This window comes from Equus caballus, chromosome 7 (assembly GCF_041296265.1).
Source record: "Equus caballus isolate H_3958 breed thoroughbred chromosome 7, TB-T2T, whole genome shotgun sequence".
In the NCBI taxonomy this organism is placed as follows: domain Eukaryota; kingdom Metazoa; phylum Chordata; class Mammalia; order Perissodactyla; family Equidae; genus Equus; species Equus caballus.
In genome coordinates, this window is record NC_091690.1 from 36977031 (window position 1) to 36997340 (window position 20310).

Here is a 20310-nt window from a genome sequence, read left to right on the forward strand (position 1 = left end):
TGGAAAGCTAAATTGAAATTGGTACTGATAAACTTACTGATAAATCACGTTAGAAGATGGAGATCGTCTCTAAGGTAGGCATGCGGTGCACAGATTGGGCTGTCCTTCCAGCTGCGCGATGATTCCAATGCACTGTGAGGTGGAATCTACCAGCTCAGTTTTGTTTCAGTGGTCATTCATGCCTGTTTGGGTCAATTCATAAACATTGTACTGAAATATCAGCTTTAAACATGCTTCATATGTGATTGCTAGAGCTTAACGCTTTATTTAACTGTACTTGTTTAGCTTGCTTGAATTCACTTGCACAAACCTTCTTTTCTATAAGAGATAGAAAAAGAAATGAGAGACTCCTGGTTAAAAGGAATCATTCTTGTAATTATTTCATTCTCTCTTCAATTTTTAAGTCTCTAACTTGGCTATGAGTCCTACTTGTATAATTTCAGTCCTGTAAGAACAAAATAATAAGGATATCCATGCAATATAAAATGTGTGTGTGAGAGAGAGAGAGGGAGAGAGAGGCAAGAAAGGAGGAGGATGAAAATCTCTCTTTAAATGAATTAAAAATAAAATCTGTGTGATATTATCATGCTTAATAAACTGTGGAAATGGTATTTTAGTCTCAGTAGGAGTTTAACTATTTGCATGTGTTTTCAGTTCCCTTAAGGCACTTCAAAAAATAAATAAACAAAGGAAGATTATGAGTTTCCTCTCTAGGAGAGAGCTCCATCGCTTCCACAGTTTAGGATGAAAGAACGCTGAAAGGTCTGTGGTTGGAAAGGGGCCAGAAACAGGTTCAGGTTTCAGGTTTCTTTTCAGGTCTGAGGCCTGGTGTAGGGAGGGCCCTTCTATTCTGTGGCTTGTATTCCTGCTTCTTTATTGATATGAAACATATAGTAGAAAAGAAAGGTACTCAGTTTCCTCCTACGTCCTGAGATATTGGGAGCATTGTTCATCTTTGGGAGTGGCCACATCATTGTAAACTTGGTCAAAAAAAAATTTCTTACTGATTTCTATTATACAAGTAAAGATTTTTGTTGAGGTTTGCGGGGGCCAGAAGAATAGAGGAGTAAGAGTGATCAGCAGGAGACAGGGAGTTTCCCAGTCGACAGAGTCTACTGAGCACTAGGAGTAACATGGATTATGGCAGCCAGCCCCAGGGAGTGCTGGGAATTGCTCCTAATAGAATTAGGCTGCGGATTGATATTCATCAGGGAGCAGTAGTCATCTGACATTTAGTTGTGCTCGGACCTCAAAATGCCTCCAATCTGGTGTTTTACTTTTTGTTTTGTTAATCCAATTAGTTAAAAATTCTGAATATCATTTTATTTGTGCATTTGCACATAGAGCAAAGGGAGTCTGTAGTCAAACATCATTGATTTGATTTTAGTTCATTCAAAATATTGCCTAAATTATCTAAGAGTTGTCTCAAGTCAACCAGCTAGATTTTCCTTATTTACGTTAAGTTGATCTAATGTATGGATGATGGTGAAGTTGAAGGAAAAACTATATCCCTTGAATACTTCTCACATTTGCTTCATAATTAAAAGTGGCAAACCAGATTTGTGAATCAATATGGTGACTTCATAATAGAAATAAGAAAAATCTCGGATTAGAAATAAAGCTTTTTTCCCAGCCTCTCTTTATTCTTCCCTCAAGTTTTATTAAAAACTTTAAAAATCATTATTAAAGGTTAAAATAACTATTAAAAATGAGAAACAGTATGTGCTATGGCATCTGTTCTTTTGTATCAAAATCACAGAACAAATACTTCAATTCATGCTCTTTCAGAGATATTTATTTACTTACCTGAATTTACTTGGTACAAAATATTCCAAGCCTGCAATTCTGCTGATAAACTTATATGTTTGCCACTGTTGTTTCTCTTTAAACAGCTTTATTGAGGTATAACTGATACGTAAAACTTGCTCAAGCTTAAAATGTACAATTTGATAAGTTGAGACAAACATATACATACCCCTCAAAACTATCACAACAGTCAAGATAATGAAATATCCATCACTTCAAAAATATCCTTGAGCCCCTTTGTAATCTTTCCCTTCTGCCCATCTTCTCTTCACCTGCTCATCTCCAGGCAACTATTGATCTGCTTGCTGTTCCTACAGATTTGTTTACGTTTCTATTGGTTTATATGAATGGAATTACACGTTGTGTACTCATCCTGTCCATTTGTTTTATTGAAGAGTATTAATATATTATTCAGTTTACCCCAGTCCGTTAATCCAGTCACTTCTTGTTGGACTTTTGATTTGTGTTCAGATTTTGTCAATTATATCTAAAGCTGATATGAACATTGTTCAACAAGTCTTTGCATGGACATATGATTTCATTTCTCTTGTGTAAACACCTAGGATTTTAATGGTTGGATCATATGTTAGGTGAATGTTTAACTTTTTAAAGAAAATATTGAGCCGTTTTCCAAAGTGTTTGTACCATTTTACATTTATATCAGCAGTGTATAAGAGTTCCAGTAACACCACATCCTCTCCTACATCTGGTATGGTCAGTGTTTTAAATTTTAGACACTCTAAGAGATGTGTAGGAGTATGTCATTGTGGACTTAAAAAACATTTCTCCATTGACTACTGAGATTAAGCATATTTACATGCACACATTTATGATCTGTATATCTTCTTTGGTAAAGTGTCTGTTCAAATACTTTGCTATTTTTATTGAGTTGTTTGTTTTCTTATTATTGAATTTTGAGAACTCTTTACATAGTCTGGATACAAGGTCTTTATTGTTTATGTGATATGCAAATATTTTCTCCTAGTCTATAGTTTTTATTTTCATTCTCTTAATAATGTGTTACAAAGAGAGAGTTCTTAATTTTGATAAAATCCAATTTATAAATCTTTCATTTACAAATTGTGCTTTTGATGTTATATATAAGAATTCTTTGGCTACCTCAAAGTTGTAATGGTTTTCTTCCATTTTTTTCTAGATGTTTAAGAGTTTTAGGTTTTACATTTAGATCTATAATCTGTCTTGAGTTAATTTTTATATATGTTGTGAGATATGGATCAAACTTTATATTTTTGCATATGGATATACAATTATTCCAGCATCATTTATTGAAAAGGCAGTCATTTTGTGACTAAGTTGTTTGCATCTTATAAAAGATTAATTGATCATACATGTGTGGGTCTATTTCTGAACTTTCAATTCTGTGCTATTGATATACCAATATTATGGTGTCTTAAAGTCAGGTAGTGTAAATTATCCAACTCTGTTCTTTTTCAAAGTTGTTTTGGATATCCTGGGTCATTCGATTTAAATAATTATTTTAAAATCAGCTTCTCAATTTCCAAGAAGCCCGATAGGATTTTGATTAATATGGTATTTAATATATAGAATCAATTTGGGAGCAATTAGTATTCTAAAAATACCAAATCTTCTGGCTCATGAATATTGTTTATCCCTCCATCTATTTGGTTCTTCTTTAATTTCCCTCAAGACTGTATTTTAGTTTTCAGTGTACACTTCTTGCATATCTTGTATTGGATTTATTTCTAACAATTTTATGTTTTTGAAGCTATTGCAAGTTGTATTTATTGCTTTAATTTCAATTTCTGATTGTTCACTGCTAGTATATAGAAATATAATTGATGTATTTTCATTCAGTTCAAATCACTTCTAATTTTCCTTTTTATTTCTTTGTTGCTCCATTGGCTATTTAGAAGTGTGCTGTTTAGTTTCCAAATATTTATAAGTGTAGTATTTAGTTTCCAAATATTTGAAGATTTTCCAAAGATTTTTCTGCTTTCATTTTATAATTTTATTCCATTATGGCTAGAGAAAATACTTTGTATGACTTGAAATATGTTAAATTTGTTTAATTATTTTATGGATTAGGATATAGTCTCTCTTGGAAATGTTCACTGTAAACTTGAAAAAAATTTGTGTTCTGCTCCTCTTGGGTGGAGTGTCAATTAGGTCAAATTGGTTGATATTCAAGTGCTTAGATTCTTATTTTCTATGTAATGGTTCTATCAGTTATTGATATAATTACTTAGGGAGGGATGTTGAAATCTGACAATAATTGTGGATTAGTCTATTTCTCCTTGAGGATCTATTAGTTTTTTTGTTTTTAAGAGAAGTTTTAAGTTCATAGCAAAATTAGGCAGAAAGTCAGAGAGTTCTCATATTCCTCCATATCCTCCCATCATTCCCAGCCTCCTCCACTGTCAATGTCCCACACCAAAATGATACATTTGTTAAAATCAATGAACCTACATCAACACATCATTGTCATCCAAAATCTACAGCTTACGTAGAGGTTCCCTCCTGGTGTTGTACATTCTATGGGCTTTCACAGATATATAATGGTATGTATCCACCATTAGAGTAATTATAGTATCATACAGAAAAGTTCTAATGTCCTAAAAATACTCTGGGCTCCACCTATTTATTCCTCCTTCCCCTTAACCATTGGCAACCACCAATCTATTTTACTGTCTCCATGGGTTTATCTTTTCCAGAATGTCATAGAATTCTAATCATATAGTACATAAACTTTAAAGATTGGCTTCTTTCACTTGGTAATATGCATTTTCAGTTCCTTCATGTCTTGATAGCTCATTTTTTAGCACTGAATATATAATTCCATTATATGGATGTAACAGTTTATCCATTCACCTACTAAATCACATTGGTTGCTTGCTAGTTTTGTCGGTTGTGAATAAAAATCCATAAACATCTGTGTGCAGGTTTTGTGTGGACATAAGTTTTCAATTCCTTTGACTAAATACCAAGATGTGCAATTGCTGGATCATATGTTTATTTTTGTAAGAAACTGCAAAACTGTCCAAAGTAGACATTCAAGTTTTTATTCAAATCAGAAAAGAATGAGAGTTCCTGTTGCTTCATATTCTTGCAAGAATTTGGTGGTATCAGTGTTTTGGAGTTTTGCCATTCTGATAGGTGTGTAGGGGTATCTCATTGTTCTTTTAACCTGCAATTCTCTAATGACATATGATGTAGAGCATCTTTTTATATGACTATTTGCCATCTCTATATTTCTTCAGTGAAGTGTCTGTTCACATGTTTTGTCTGTTTTTTTAATTTGGATGTTTCTTTTCTTATTGTTGGGCTTTAAGCGTTCTTTGTATATTTTATGTGAGTCCTTTATCAGATATATCCTTGAAAATATTTTTTTCCAGTTCTGTGGTTTGTCTTATTCTATTGGCAGCATTCTTCAAAGAGCAGAAGTTTTTAACTTTAATGAAGTCCATTTTATCAAATATTTCTTTCATGGATCGTGCCTTTGGTATTGTATCTGAAAAATCATCTCCAAACCCAAGGTTATCTAAATTTTCTCCTGTGTTATCCTCTGGGAGTTTTATAGTTTGGGATTTTACATTTAACTCTATGATTCATTTTCATTTAATTTCTGTGAAGGGTGTAAGGTAGTGTCTAGACATGTATGTCCAGTTGTCCCAGCATCATTTGTTGAAGACCATTTTTCTTCATTGTATAGCCTTTACTCTTTTGTCAAAGGTCAGTTGACTATATTTATGTAGGTCTATTTTTGAACTCTCTTTATGTTTCATTGATCTATTTGTCTATTCTTTGACCAAAACCACACTTTCTTGACTACTGTAGCCTTATCGTAAGTCTTGAAGTCAGGTAGTGTCAATCTTCCAACTTGTTCTTTTTCCTTCAATTTTGCGTTGGCTATTCTGGGTCTTTTGTCTCTATAATCTTTAGAATCCATTTGTCCACATCCACCAAATAACTTGCCTGGATTTTGTTTGAGATTGCATTGAATCTATGGATGAAGTTGAGAAGAACTGATATTTTGACAATATTGAGTCTTCCTATCCATGAACATAGTGTATACCTATAGACAATAATGTCATCTGTAAACAAATATAGCTTTAAATCTCCCTTCCTAATGTGTATACTTTTTATTTTATTTTCTTGTCTTATTGTATCAGCTAGGACTTCCAGTATGATGTTGAAAAGGATTTGTGAGAGGGGATATCTTTGACTTTTCCTAATCTTAGCAAGAAAGCTTCTAGTTTCCCACCTAAACATGATGTTAGCTGTGAGCTTTTGGAGATGTTCTTTATCAAGCTGAGGACATTCCCCTCTATTTCTAGTTTTCTGAGAGAGTCCTATTAGCTTTTGCTTCATGTATTTTGAAACTACATTGTTAGGCACATAGATGTTTAAAATTTGTATTATTACCTGTTGATGAATTGACCCTTTCTCATTATGAAATTTTCATCTTAATCCCTGGTAAAATTTTTTGCTCTGAAGTCTACTTAGTCTCATATTAACGTAGCCACTTTCACTTTCTTTTGACTTTTTTTATCCTCTTTTTCTAATATATTTGTTTCTTTATATTTAAAGTGTGTTTGTAGACAACATATAGTTGGATTATACATTTTAAAACCAAAATGATAATCCTTGCCTTTTAATTGGAGTAATTAGTCTATTTACATTAAGTGGGATTATGATGTGGTTAGGTTTATGACCATCAGCTTGCCATCTGTTTACTATTTGTCCTCTTTGTACTTTGCTTCCCTTTTCTATTTCTCTGCCTTCTTTTTGATTGAATCTTTTTATGATTCAATTTTATTTTCTTTGTTTATTAGCTATAATTCATTTATTTTAGTGATTTCTTTGAAGTTATAGTATATGATTTAACTTATCAAAGTCCACCTTTAAGTGATATTATGTCACTTCACATACAGTATCAGGACTTTACAGTTGTATACTTTCATTTTTCCCCTTTGACCTTTATGCTATTATTATAAGTATTACTTATCCATATGCTATAAGCTCTACAATATAATTTTATTATTATTAAACAATTATATCTTTAAATATTTAAATAATAAGAAAAATCATATATATACTCATGCAGGTTTGGTGCTTTTTGTTGCTATATTTCTATCTAGTATTAGATTCTTCCTGTTTATAGTACTTTCCTTTATATTTCTTGTAGTGGCAGTCTTCTTCTGAAGAATTCTTTTAGCTTTGGATGTATGAAAATTCTCTGTTTTGCACTTATCTCTAAAGGATATTTTCACTGGGTATAGGATTTTGGATTAACATATTTGTTTTTCTATCAACTCTTTAAAGAAATTGTTCCACTGTCTTCTCATTTGCACTTTTTCCTACAAGAAATCTGGCACCACTTGCTTATTTTTCCCTCTGTGCAATCTATTTCTTTTTTTCTTCACTGCTTTTAATATTTTCTCTTTTTCATTTGTGTTGTGCAATTTTATTCTCATATTCTTTAATGTAGTTTTCTTCAGAATGTAGTTTTTGTAATTTTCTTCCTTTAATGTAGTTTTCTTATGCATGGGGTTCACTGAACACTTTGATTCTGCATATTTCTCCTCCTCATGAAATTTGGAAAAGTTTTAGCTGTTATTTTTCCAAATATCTTCTCACTTGCCTTTCAGGGACTCTGATTACACGTATATGAGGCTGTGTGGATTGGACACACAGCTCAATGATGCTTTTTAATTTCTTCAGATTTTTTTTATCTCTGAGTTTTATTTTGGATAGTTTCTAATGCTGGCCAAGTTCACTAATCCTTTCTTTTACAATACCTAATCTGATTTTAATCCCATCTTGTGCATATTTCCTTTCAGACATTTTATATTTTTGTTTCAAAAAGTTTGACTTAGTCTTTTATATCTCCCATGTTTCCATTTAACTTTATGAGTATGGAGAATATAGTCATAACCACTATTTCAAGATCCTTCACTACTGATTCTAACTTCTCTAGTAATTCTGGTTCCATCTCAATTGAATGTTTTTCTCTTATTTATGGATCATATATCCTGCTAATTTTGACACCTAATAATATTTGGTTGAATGAATTTTACCTTGTTAGATGCAAGATATTTTTGTATACTTACAAATATCTTTGAGATTTATTCTGGGATGCAGTTAAATTACTTGGAAACAGTTTGATCTTTTGGATTTTTTTTTTTTTTTAAGATTTGCTATCTGGCATCAGTGTGGGCTAATTATTTCCCCCTACTGAGGCATGACCCTTCTGAGTACTCTACACAATAGCCCATGAATGATTCGATTTTGCATTCTGGTTAATGTAAACAGACTCTATCTTTAGCCCAGTGTGAGTGCCATGAATTGTTCTACTCGTCCTTCCCATGATTCTTTCCCTAGTCTCCGATAATTTCCTCACACTTATGCACAGATCAGTACTCAGCTGAATTCTTGAGAGGGATACTGGGAAGATCTATAGAGTTTCTGTTCTGAGCTCATTTCTTCTCTTTTGAAACTCTGCCCTGAAAATTCGAGCCTCCTTGACATCCTAGGACTTTCAGTTTCATCTACCTAGCTCAGATAAATGAACAGGCTTTGCTTGGGTTCTACTGTCCCGTGGCCTGAAAACTCTCTCCAGGAAGGAAGCTTGGGCCAATTGCAGTGCTAATCTTTTTTTTTCATCTTTCAGGGATCACTGTGCTTTGGTGCTTGATGCTCTATATGTTGACAGCTGTGTGTCCATATATTTTTTATTCAGTTTTTAGTTGTTTCAGTTGGGAATGTAAATCCAATTCCTATACTTCATCTTGTCTGAAGGAAGAAGTCCTTTCCTGTGGGGTTACTGTTGTCATCCTTTTACTTAAGTAGAAGAGTAACATTGGTATAAATACATTATTAGTCATCACTATATATTTATTGCTGCTTCAGTATAGGTCTACTCAGATTTTCTGTTTCTTCTTGAATTAGTTTTGGTAGTTTATGTTTTTCAAGGAATCTGACCATTTCATCAAAATTACCTAATTTATTGGCATACAATGGATCCCTGTGTCCCTTTATAATTATTTTTATTTTTCTAAGGTTGGTAGTAATGTCCCTCTTTTAATTATGCTTCCAGTAACTTGCGTCTTATTTTTTAAGCTTTCTTGAGGTATAATTGATGTGCAAAAACTTGCATATGTTTAATGTATACACGTTGAGTCTTTCTTTTTTTTCCTGATCAGAAGAGCTAAAGATTTGTCAATTTTCTTGATCTTTGCAAAGAACCAATGTTTGGTTTTATTGATTTTATCTATTTTGTTTTTCTATTCTTTAATTCATTTGTTTCCATCCTAATCTTTATTATATCCTTCTTTCTGTTTGCTTTAAGATTAGTTTGCTCTTGTTTTTCCATTGTGATAAGGTGGAAGGAAGATTATTGATTTGATTTCTTTCTTCTTTCTTAATATAAATCTTTCAATATAAATTTTAGTACAAGTCTTTGTATGCTGTGTCTTCATTTTCATTTCTCTCAAAGTGTATTTTCTAGTTCCCCTTCTGTTTTCCTCTTTGACCATCCATTATTGCGTGACATGTTGTTTAATTTCTGTATATTTTGAGCTTCCCAAATTTCTTTTTGTTATTTATTTCTAATTTCATTCTATTATGGTTGGAGAACATATTTTCTATTATTTTTATCCTTTTAAGTTTATTGAGCCTTTTGTATGACCTACCATATGGTCTATACCAGAGAATGTTCCATGTACACTTGAGAAGAATGTATATTCTGCTGTTCTTGGTGGAGTGTTCAATAGGTATCTGTTAGGGTTGGTTGGTTTATAATGTTGTTCAAGCTTTCTGTTTCCCTGTTAATTTTCTGCCTACTTGTTCTATCCAGTTTTGAAAATGAGGTATTAAAGTCTCCAAAGATTATTTAGAACTTTCTATTTCTTCCTTCGGTCTGTCAATGTTTGCATCACTTATTTTGGTTCTCTATTATTAAGTGCATATATGTTTCTAACTGTTACATCTTCCTGAGGTGTTATCTCTTTTATCATTATTAAATGTTCCCTATTATCTCTGGCAACATTTTGTTTAAAGTTTATGTTTTCTGATATTTGTCTAATTTAGTTGATAGTCATTCTGGTTTTCTTATTGTCAATGTTTGCATGATACACTAATTCCTCCCTTATTCACAGTTTTGCTTTCCACAGTTTTATAGTCAAACATGGTCCAAAAATATTAAATGGAAAATTTCAGAAATACACAATCCATACGTTTTAAATTGTGCACCATCTGAGTAGTGAGGTGAAATCTCATGCCATCTCACTCCATTCTGCCTGGAATGTGAATTATCCCTTTGTCCAGTATATCCAGTCTGTATATGCTACCCACCCATACATCACTTAGTAGCCATCTCAGTTATCAGATTGACTATTGTGGTATCACAGTTCAAGTAACCTTTATTTTACTTAACAGTGGCCACAAAGTGCAAGTGATACTGGCAATTTGGATATGCCAAAGCTGTAAAGTGTTTCCTTTAAGTGAAAAAAGCGAATGTTCTTGACTTAATAGAGAAAGAAAAAAATCATATGCTGAGGTTCCTAAGATCTATGGTAACATTTATTACAGTATCTTGTTATAATTTTTATTTTTTGTTATTGCTTATTGTTACTAATCTCTTACTGTGCCTAATTTATAAATTAAACTTTATCATAGGTATGTATGTATAGAAATAGACATAGTATATATGATATTTGGTACACTTTGTGGTTTCAGACATCCATTGAAGGGGTCTTGGAATGTATTTTCCGTGGATAAGGGGGGACTACTGTACTTCTTTTCTCATCCTCTTTCTTTCAATCTACTCTTGTATCTTTGAATCAGAAGTGTGTCTCCTTTAAATAGCATACAATTAGGTCTTACATTTTTATCCAGACTGACAGTCTCTGCCTTTTGATAGATTGTTTAAAACATTCACATTTAATGTTATTATTGATATAGTTAGATTTGCATCTACCATTTTACTTTTTTATGTTATTATTTCCTTGAACATTTTTAATATGTTATTCAACTACCATCTGGTCTCCAATGTTACTGTTGAGAAGTCAGCTCTTAATTTTACTGAGCCTGCTTTGTAAGTGTAGAGTTGTGGCTTTCAAGATCTTTTCCTTGCCTTTGGCTTTCAGCATTTTTACTATGATGTATCTGCAGATCTCTTTTCGTTTATCTTGCTTTGAGGTTGTTAAGTTTCCTGAATGTGTACATTATTGTTCTTCAATAAATTTGGGACGTTTTCAGCAATTATCTCTTCAAATATTTTTTCTGCATTTATCTCTCTCTCCTCTCTTTCTGTTACTCTCATTACATGTACGTTGGTACACTTAATTGTGCTCCACGTTTCTCTGAGGCTCTGCTCAGTTTTCTTCTTCTCTCCCTGTTCTTTGAGTTGGATAATCTCTGTTAATCTAGCTTGAAGTTTACTAATTCTTTCTTATATCAGATCAAATCCACAATTGAGTTTCTCTAGTGAGTATTCTTTTCAGTTATTATACCTTTCAGATTCAGAATTTTTATTTGATTCTTTTTTATAACTTCTGTCTCTTTATTAATTTTCTCTATTAGATACAACATTGTCATCGTAGCTTTCTTTACTTTAATCATGCTTTCTTTTAGTTCTTTGAACTTAATTACAGTGGCTACTTTGAAGGCTTTTATTGTTAAATCCAACATCTGATCACTCTCACAGGTAGTTTCTGTTTTCTGTTTTGTTTTGTCTTTTCCCAGTATATGGGTAATACATTCCTGTTTCTTTGCATACCTTGTAATTGTTTATTGAAAACTGAACATTTTAGATAATATATTATAACAACTCTATATACTGCCCCCCAGGCCTCCTCTTATAGTTCTGTTACATGCTTGTTTATTTGTTTAGTTACTGACTATTGACAAATAAAAATGGCAAGTAATAGGATATATTGGAATATATGAGGAAGCCATTTTGTGTAAACCTAATTCAGCCTGACCTTGTCTTTCCAAAAGGGCCTGACCGAGGCCATTGAGCATGCACTGTATATCTGCTTTAGAGATTCCCTATGGCAAGAGCAAAAGGCCCTTGAGATAAAGGTGCAACTTCCCTCCCCCTCCCAATGTTGGCATCTCCTTAAAGATTAAGCATCTTTCCTTAGGCTGGGAACCGATTGCAGAGCTCATCTGTGACCCCCCAGCCCAAGGCAACACACCTGCCACCCCGCGGCATTCACTGAGACAGCAGACCTATCTACTGTGTCCATCAAGTGCTGTGCCGACAGGGCAATCTTGTGACTATTGTGGGAGGAACATTTCAATCATATGTGAAACACCCTCTTTGAGGGTATGTAACCACCCTGTGTACCCCCACTTCTTTGGGGTGCTCTGTTCCTTTGTGGAAAGACTCTCCTGGGTTATAATCCTAAGATTTAAGCTCAGAATAAACTCACCCAAATTTTCATTTATAAATTGGTTATGGATTATTTTCATTGACACTATATTATTTTAATGGAGTCTTCTCTCACCTTCCACACCTAACAGTGTTATCCCTCTGATGTTGCTCCTAGGGTTCCCAGCCTCTGCTATGCTTATGGTCACCACTGATGACAGTGGTTGACTATCTCTTTAACCACTCCCTAACCACACCCAGATGTTAAGCACCACTGATTGCTGGCTGAACATTCTACTGTTTTCAACAGTGCCCTGGGGCATAAATTGCTCCACTGACTGAACCAATCAAATTTGGACTCTTTTGAAAGGGTAATTACAGAGGTGAATGTTTAAGATTTGTTTTGACCCCAGGTAGATTCTTCCCACCACTCTCTCTTCCAGGTTCTTTTAGACAAACTATCTGGCCTAGAGTCTAGCCTATATGTCCAATGAATCAATCAATCTCCTCTTAAGTGCCTTTTACCATAGCATTCTCTGTTGATATGTGCTCTTAGGCTTGAAATTCTCTATACTGTGTTGCAAATGAAATTAAATCTTTTGTAAAGAGATTAAGAACTATCTATTTTACATCCTGCTCCTCCCCTCTGGCACTATCTATGAGCTAGGGACCTGGGGCTGGTAGTTGGAACAATGTTACACTTCTCTCTGAGTGACATTCTCACTTTAGGATACAGGTGTTTGGTGGGAAAAGGGACAGTAGCCCCAGCTCTTCTTGGCTTATCTTTCCTAGTGTGGAATCACTGCCTTAAAAGTAGGGTGGTCAAGGCCCCAGTACTCTCAGTGGAACTATGCCAAAGATAGGGCCTCCATCCCATGAGTGGGGCTGAGTGGAAGAATAGAATCCTCACTTCTTGAATGTGCCTGGAACAGATAACTGGAGAAAGGTCGAGAAATGCTGATGTCCCAGCAGGCCAGGAAGACAGATGTCCAGTTTGGAGCTTGTGGGAGAGGCGGCCATGTATTCTTGTCTGACCCAGTCTGGAGTGACATTTCCATCTTGCTGAGTTGGGAGGCAGAGAGAGGCAATGGCTTTCAGCTCAAATAACACAGAGTCTCACTATTCTTACTGAATTTTAGTTGATTTTTTTAAAAATAACTGTTTCTTCATTTGTGATATGTCCTTGGAATCATTTCCAGAGACTTTAAATGGTTTTGCTTTTAAAATATACACTAGTTTCATTGGGGAGTGGATCCACAGAATTTCCATTTTGTTATACTGGATTTTGTATTGTTTTTCAACTTTATATAATGGTATTTTTTTATGGTAATAGATATGAATTTTCTCTTCCATATTTTGCTTTTTTCACTCAATAATATATTTGTGATTAATTCATAACTCTAGTAGTGGTTGATTTAGTTTTACTATTGTTCCTATTCTAGTGTATAAATATATCACATTGTTTAAATCCACTCTAGATTTCATGCATATTTGTGGTTTTTTGTTCATTTGTTTTTTGATTGTTATGAAACATGGCACTATGGACATTCACTTTTAGTTCATATAGTATTTTTCAGGGATATATGTTAAGATTATGTACCAAAAGTATTTCAGAATGAATGATACCAATTTATACCATAAGCAACATTGTATGAGAGTTATGGTGGTCCCGCATACTCTCTAAAACACAGCATTTCCTGTTTTGTTATTTTAGCCGTTCTGGTGGGCTTATAGTGGTATTGCATTGTAGAAATGCAATGTGGGAATTTACATTCATTTGATGATTTATAAAGCAAATGATCTTTTTATACATTAATTAGTGTCGATGCAAAATAACCGATAACTATAGATAAGAGAAGTAAGGTGAGTTTTAGCCCAGCCAGAGTGAGGATTATAACCCAGGAAGGACTTTTCTGGAAAAGAAGACAGCATTCCAGAAAAACTTGGTTTTCTTTACAGTCTTATATCTTTTTAGAACAAAGAACGTATGTTAAACACACCCAGGTTGCATTTTCTTCAAAGTTTCAAAGAGGTATTTAGTTGCAAATTGGCAGGTCAACATGACCTTGGTGTTGGGAAAGGGAACTTGTTTTATAAGTACTAATACAGGCGTCACCAATAGGGTGTTCCCATTAGGACTAGGAGGGGAACTATGCATTCTTATCTTAAGAGAGTGCATTCGTCACTTTAATCGTTAAACAGATGTACATCTGTGTTTGATAGGCCATAAGCCAGGCTTCTTTAGTTCAAGCTAAATCAGTTTTGAACCCAAACAGTTACCCCATATACCTCAATATGTGAAAATCTCTTGTCAATTAGCAACTTTGATTTACTCTTTCACGAATTACCTGTTCAAATATTTGCTCATTTTCTATTGGGTTATCTTCCTTCTTTTTTGAGGAAGATTAGCCCTGAGCTGACATCTGCTGCCAATCCTCCTCTTTTTGCTGAGGAAGACTGGCCCTGAGCTAACATCTGTGCCCATCTTCCTCTACTGTATGTGGGATGCCTGCCACAGCATGGCTTGCCAAGTGGTGCCATGTCCACACCCGGGATCTGAACTGGTGAACCCTGGGCCGCCGAAGAGGAACATGCAAACTTAACCACTGTGCCACCAGGCTGGCTCTGGGTTATCTTTTTTCTTTTGATTTTTAAGTGTTTTGCACATAAACTCTGAATGTGAATCCTTTGTCAGACTGGTTTTACAATTGCCTTATCCCACCCTTTAGCTTGAATGCCACTCTGTTAATGGCTTATTTTGATAATCTGAAGGTCTTATTTTTAATGTAGTATAATTTATTAATCTTTAGATTTATTGTTAGTGCATTTGTGTTCTGTTTAAGGAATCTTTACCACCTATCCTGAATTCATGAAGATATTTTCTTATGAGCTTTATTGATTTATATTTCATATTTTGGCTATAACAGTATTTGGTATATAATTTATTTTTATTTTAAAATAAAGAATCTTTATTTTTTATATTTCATACTTTATTTTATAATCCATCTGGAATAGATTTTTCTTCTCAAATAGATGTCTAGTTGATCCAGCACCACTTATGAAACATATCATGCTTTCCACATTTTTCTACAATAACAACTTTGCTCTAAGCCACATTCTTATATGTGTTGGGGGTGTGTGCTTGTGCCTGTGTGTTTCAGGACTTTATATTCTAATCAACCAGTCTATATTTCCACAATTGAGGCAATATTGTGTTGTCTTAATTATCTCAAGAGTTCTGTAGAAACTCTTGACAACCTGTGTTGTAAGTGATGCAGTCCTCTTCAAGACTATCTTTGGCTCTTCTTAGCCAATGTCTCCTGTGTATTTTCATCTTGGGTGTTATAAATAGAATAGATTTTTAAATTTAATCTTTCAAATTGTTTGTTTCTATACAGAGAAACACAATTGCTTTTATATATTGACCTTGTAGCCAACCCTTGATAAATTTACTTCTTGATTATAGTAGTTTATATCTATGCTGATTTTGCAATTTTTTACATCTACAATTATAACATCTGTGAATAACTGTTGTTTTATATTTTTGGTTCCCATCCTTCCTTCTTTCCATGCCTTATGCACTCAGTGGGAACTCTCTTACAGTGATGAATAAAAATTGGAATAATTGACAGCCTTGTCTTGGTTCTAATTTCAAAGGGAAAAGTTTTAATATCTGCGTGTAGAAAGTGTGTTACTTCTTTCCAAGTGTTTGTGTCTTCATTTATTTTTCTTGCCTTACTGTATTATCTAGGACCTCCATGATAATAATTAATAGAATTATTGAAGCAGAATTACTGCTTTTCTTCTGCTTGATCTTAGCTAGAAATTATTTAGTCACCCACCACTAAGTATAATGTTAGCTGAAAGTTTATCAGAGTAATCCTTTGTCAGTCTGAGAAAATTCTCCTCTATTCTTAGTTTTCTGAGAGTTCATGCGAGTATTGACTTTAGTCAAGTGACTTTCATGCATCTATTGATATGATTATTTGATTTTCCTTTTTATTTTGTTAATGTAGGGAATTAGAATGATTTATTCTTGATTCTTTGCCTTCCTTTTATAAACTTCTCTCCATACATCTCCCTAGTTTTCAATGAGCCACCTTGAACATTCCAGACTCACCAGCTGCCCTGAATACTGATTTTTGCTTTCTCAACTCTTAAGGACTACCATGTTTTATTCTAGCTCACTTTGCTATAGTTGGAAAATGGAGCTGAAGTAAAGAATCATTGCAGTCATCAGGCACAACTCATGAGTTTCCTTTTTCTTAAGGATTGTCTATGTGCTTTGTGTTGTCAAATAATTTCAAACAGTTCTCATATATTTTGTCCAGTTTACAGTTGTTTACAACAGGGGAGCCAGTCTTATGCCAGTGACTCCATCATATCAAGCAGCAGAAAGTCACCTTTAAGATACTGAATGATGTTCTTGCTGACTTGTAGATTGGCCATTAATTTTTTTAACCTTATAATAAATATAACTTATTTCTGGCTAAATGAAAATTGTTGATCTTATTCTTACTTATTGAGGGTGATACGTCTCTTTTTCTCTGACTGTTTTCAGTGTGTTTTATTTGCCTTTGGCATTCAGCAGTTTAACAATAAAATGCCTAGGTGTGGTTTTATTTTGTAAGTTTTATGTATGGAATTCATAGAATTCTTTAAATATGTGTCCTTATTTCTTTCATCAGTTTTCGACAATTCTCAGCAACTATTTCTTCAAATATTGTATCTTTTTCTCCTTTTTCTGTTTCAATTACACATATGTTAAACTTTTGATGTGTCTTGTAAGGTTCTACCATTCCCTGTGCTTTTGTCTGAATATTTTCTACTTATCTATCTTCTGATTTACAATCTTCTCTTTTATTTTGTCTAATCTACTGATATATCTATCTATTGAAGTCTTATTTTAGTAATTATATTTTTATTTCTAATGCTTTATTTCAGTGTACTTTTCATAGATTATAGTTCTCTGGGGGAATCCTATATCTTTCCATTGGTTTGTTGAATATTTTAAAGGTAGTTATTTTAAAGTCTATGTCAAATAACTCCTATATTTAGGAATGTTTATGATTCTCTTCAAATTATTCTTTTTTCCTTTTTACTAGTTTTTAGTCACTTGTTCCTACATCCTGTATAATGTATTGGACATTATGTATGGGAAATTGTGTAGCCTTTGAATGATGTTTCTTCCTCCAGAGAGGACGTAATTTTCTTCTGACTAGCAGTTTGAGAAGAAGTGCATCAACTTTATTTACTGAGAGACTGAGATGATAAAATGCTAAATTTCAGGCTTTTGATAGTGGGCTTATTTCTAGTTTGCCTTTAATTCTAAGACCTAACACTTCGTGCATCTTCAATAAAAGCTGGGGATATTTCCAGAGATCATCCTCCATGAAGGACTCTGAATTATATTTTTTGATTCCTCGGCTCTATTACACTGACAAAAGATTTACTTAGCTTTTTATCTTCCTGGCAACCACTTTCTTCTTGTTTTCCTTACTCCTATATAACTAGGATACAGCAGAGCTTTGAGAACAAAAGTCACACAGAATGTTTATCTCACATCTTTGTAGTGTCCTTTTCACCATGTTCTTGGCTCCACAAGTCATGACTAACTTCTTAGCCATGATCCTTAACAGTTTTTCTCTGTCCCAGGCCATTTCCAAAAGGTTTTGTCTGTTGTGTTCTCTTTTCTCTTTGTGCCTCATGCTATGCTTTGGAAAGTCCCCAAGTGGAAGAAACAGTAAAGAAATTTTTTCTCAGCTAAATATTGTCCCCTCTCTCTGGTCCTTCTAATCCTAATTAGATAACTATAACTAATAACTATATAACTATAACTAATTATAGTTATTCTCAGCTGATGGATTTACCTAATACAAACTACTCCACAATATCCCAAAACAAATCTGACATCCTTTCTTTTTAATGCCATTTGCTTTTCTCAGCTTCCCTGAAAGAAACCATGTATTGTTTGTTTTTTATTTGATTGTTATGATGACCTCGAATCTCTGAATCTTTATCTAGCTGCCTACTGTTTTGAGACCTAGAAGACAATACATTCAGAAAGAAGCTATTTCTAAACTCCTGAAAACTCTGGTCTCCATAAGGTTCCAGGCATATCTGAGCAGTCTTACATATGCCTCCTTTTCCCAATTCCTCATCCTAGTTATCCCTTGACCTCACAAAGAGAGATTCATCCAAGATAGAGGCACATTTGCTTTTAAAAATTAGCTGCAAGGAATTTATAAGAAGATTCTCTTCAGAGCGGTAAGGGTTCTAATAAAGAGAAAACAATAAGAGCACATATAATTCATTTTAGAATTTTAAACCCGTTAAATTTTTCATCATATGTAAGGCCTTCTCCAATGCATTAAACTCAAAAGTATCTTGAATCATGCATCTATGAAAATTCTTCTTCTCCTTCCTCTGACTCCTTTTCTTTCTTTCTTATATTGCCATTGAATAATCTTTATTAGGAATCCATGTACGTGTGGCTGTCTAAATGTAATACAGGATAACATTCCTGCTCTTGGGTAGCATTTGGACTGAAAGCGGATGTGAGATTTTGGATAAGGACTCATTCACATACACAGGAAATGGAACAATTAGAGAGAAGATGCAACAGCAAGATTCAAGCCTGTGATTAAATGAAATAATTCATTGTACTGGTAATAAATTCAGTGTTCTGGCTTCATGCTGAGAAATTGAGTAGGCCTAGATGGAGATGTAAATCTTCTCATTGGGAAAGGCTTCCTACTGCTCAAGACATAGGCATGAGTCAGCCTTGAAAATATGTTTCAAGACTCAGATGGTGTCTTCCTATTTCTTAGTACTCAGTCTCTTTTCCTCCCAGTCCATCCACAGATCTCTCTACTCTTCCCCACTTTAAAGCATGCACTCAAATCCTTCTGCCCATTCTATAATTACATTACTAAGTACAAAGAGCCATTAAATATTAGAACTGGAAGAGGGCTTATATATCATATTGTCCAGGGATGAGAGCTAGGTTTTATCTCATATACAGGCTTCAATCAATCAAAAGAGATTACATGGAAAGCTAAGTTAAGAAGATTGTAATTCTATGTTCAAAGTCAGTATAAAAGAGTGGGTAATGATTTATAAGAAGAATATAGACTAGGGGATTAGCATCATGTTAACTATGTATTTGCCCTCCAAGATTTAACCCAACCCTTTCATTTTTCAAATGAGTAAAATGGAGCCCAGAGGGTCAAATGACTTCCCCACATCATACAATTAATGGTACTGTTGAAACTCACATCCATGTTTTCTTCTCAGTTTCAGAGTACAATACTCATTCTTCTTTGATCCAGCACCTTTTAAAATACTAGAGTAAAAGCAAGAGTAGAAACTGGTTTTAAAATCTAATCTATCCTGCTATGTGTAAACTATTGTTGCTGAAAACCAATGGAAACCTAATTGCTCAAGTTTGGGACCCAGTTCTGACACTTTCTTACCTAATAATACCATAATTTCTTTATCTAGAAATTGAGTTTATTGTGTGAGTAAAATTCAAAGTACTTGAGCCAGAACGTGCCTTGTAGTAAGTGCCCAATAAATGTTTAGCCCTAGTTTTCAATGGCTGTGATAATATACTTATTCAAGGTGATACATTTCAAAATAAATTGAGTCTAAAATCATTGCAATATCATCTGTTCTTCCACTATGGAGGTCCTTTAATCTGTAAGCCTTCACACAAAAAATAAACCCATTAGGCTCACTAAAGTTGTAACAGAAAAGTGGGAACAATCAGCATGGAAACAAGAGAAACTTCAAAATCTAGCTAATATTTGTATTTATTCAGATGTTTTACCTGCTTTGAATACATGCTGTCCCTTGGAGCCCAATAAATTTTTCTTACAAAGAAAATAGTTATCATTAGCTAGAAATCATTGGCTCTGTTAATCTTGTATAATTTGCTCTTATGCAGTTCAGGGGAACTGTGTTGTGTACTGTTAATGAGAAAGAGAATAAAAAAATATATATGTACAGTTATGCATCACTTAATGACAGGGATACATTCTGAGAAATGCATCATTAGGTGATTCCATTATTGTGCGAACATCATAGAGTGTCCTTACACAAACCTAGATAGTAGAGCCTTCTACACACCTAGGCTATATGGTACC

At 33.8% G+C, this 20310-nt stretch overlaps 1 long non-coding RNA gene across 2 annotated transcripts in view; it reads right to left on the reverse strand.

Moving 5' to 3' along the window:
* LOC111774255 (uncharacterized) overlaps positions 1-20310 on the reverse strand; it is an 83233-nt gene that overhangs the window by 51269 nt on the left and 11654 nt on the right. For both annotated transcript variants that reach the window (XR_002809139.2, XR_002809138.2), the window contains exon 4: positions 38-182. This is a non-coding gene — a long non-coding RNA (uncharacterized lncRNA). The remainder of the gene's footprint in view (positions 1-37; positions 183-20310) is intronic.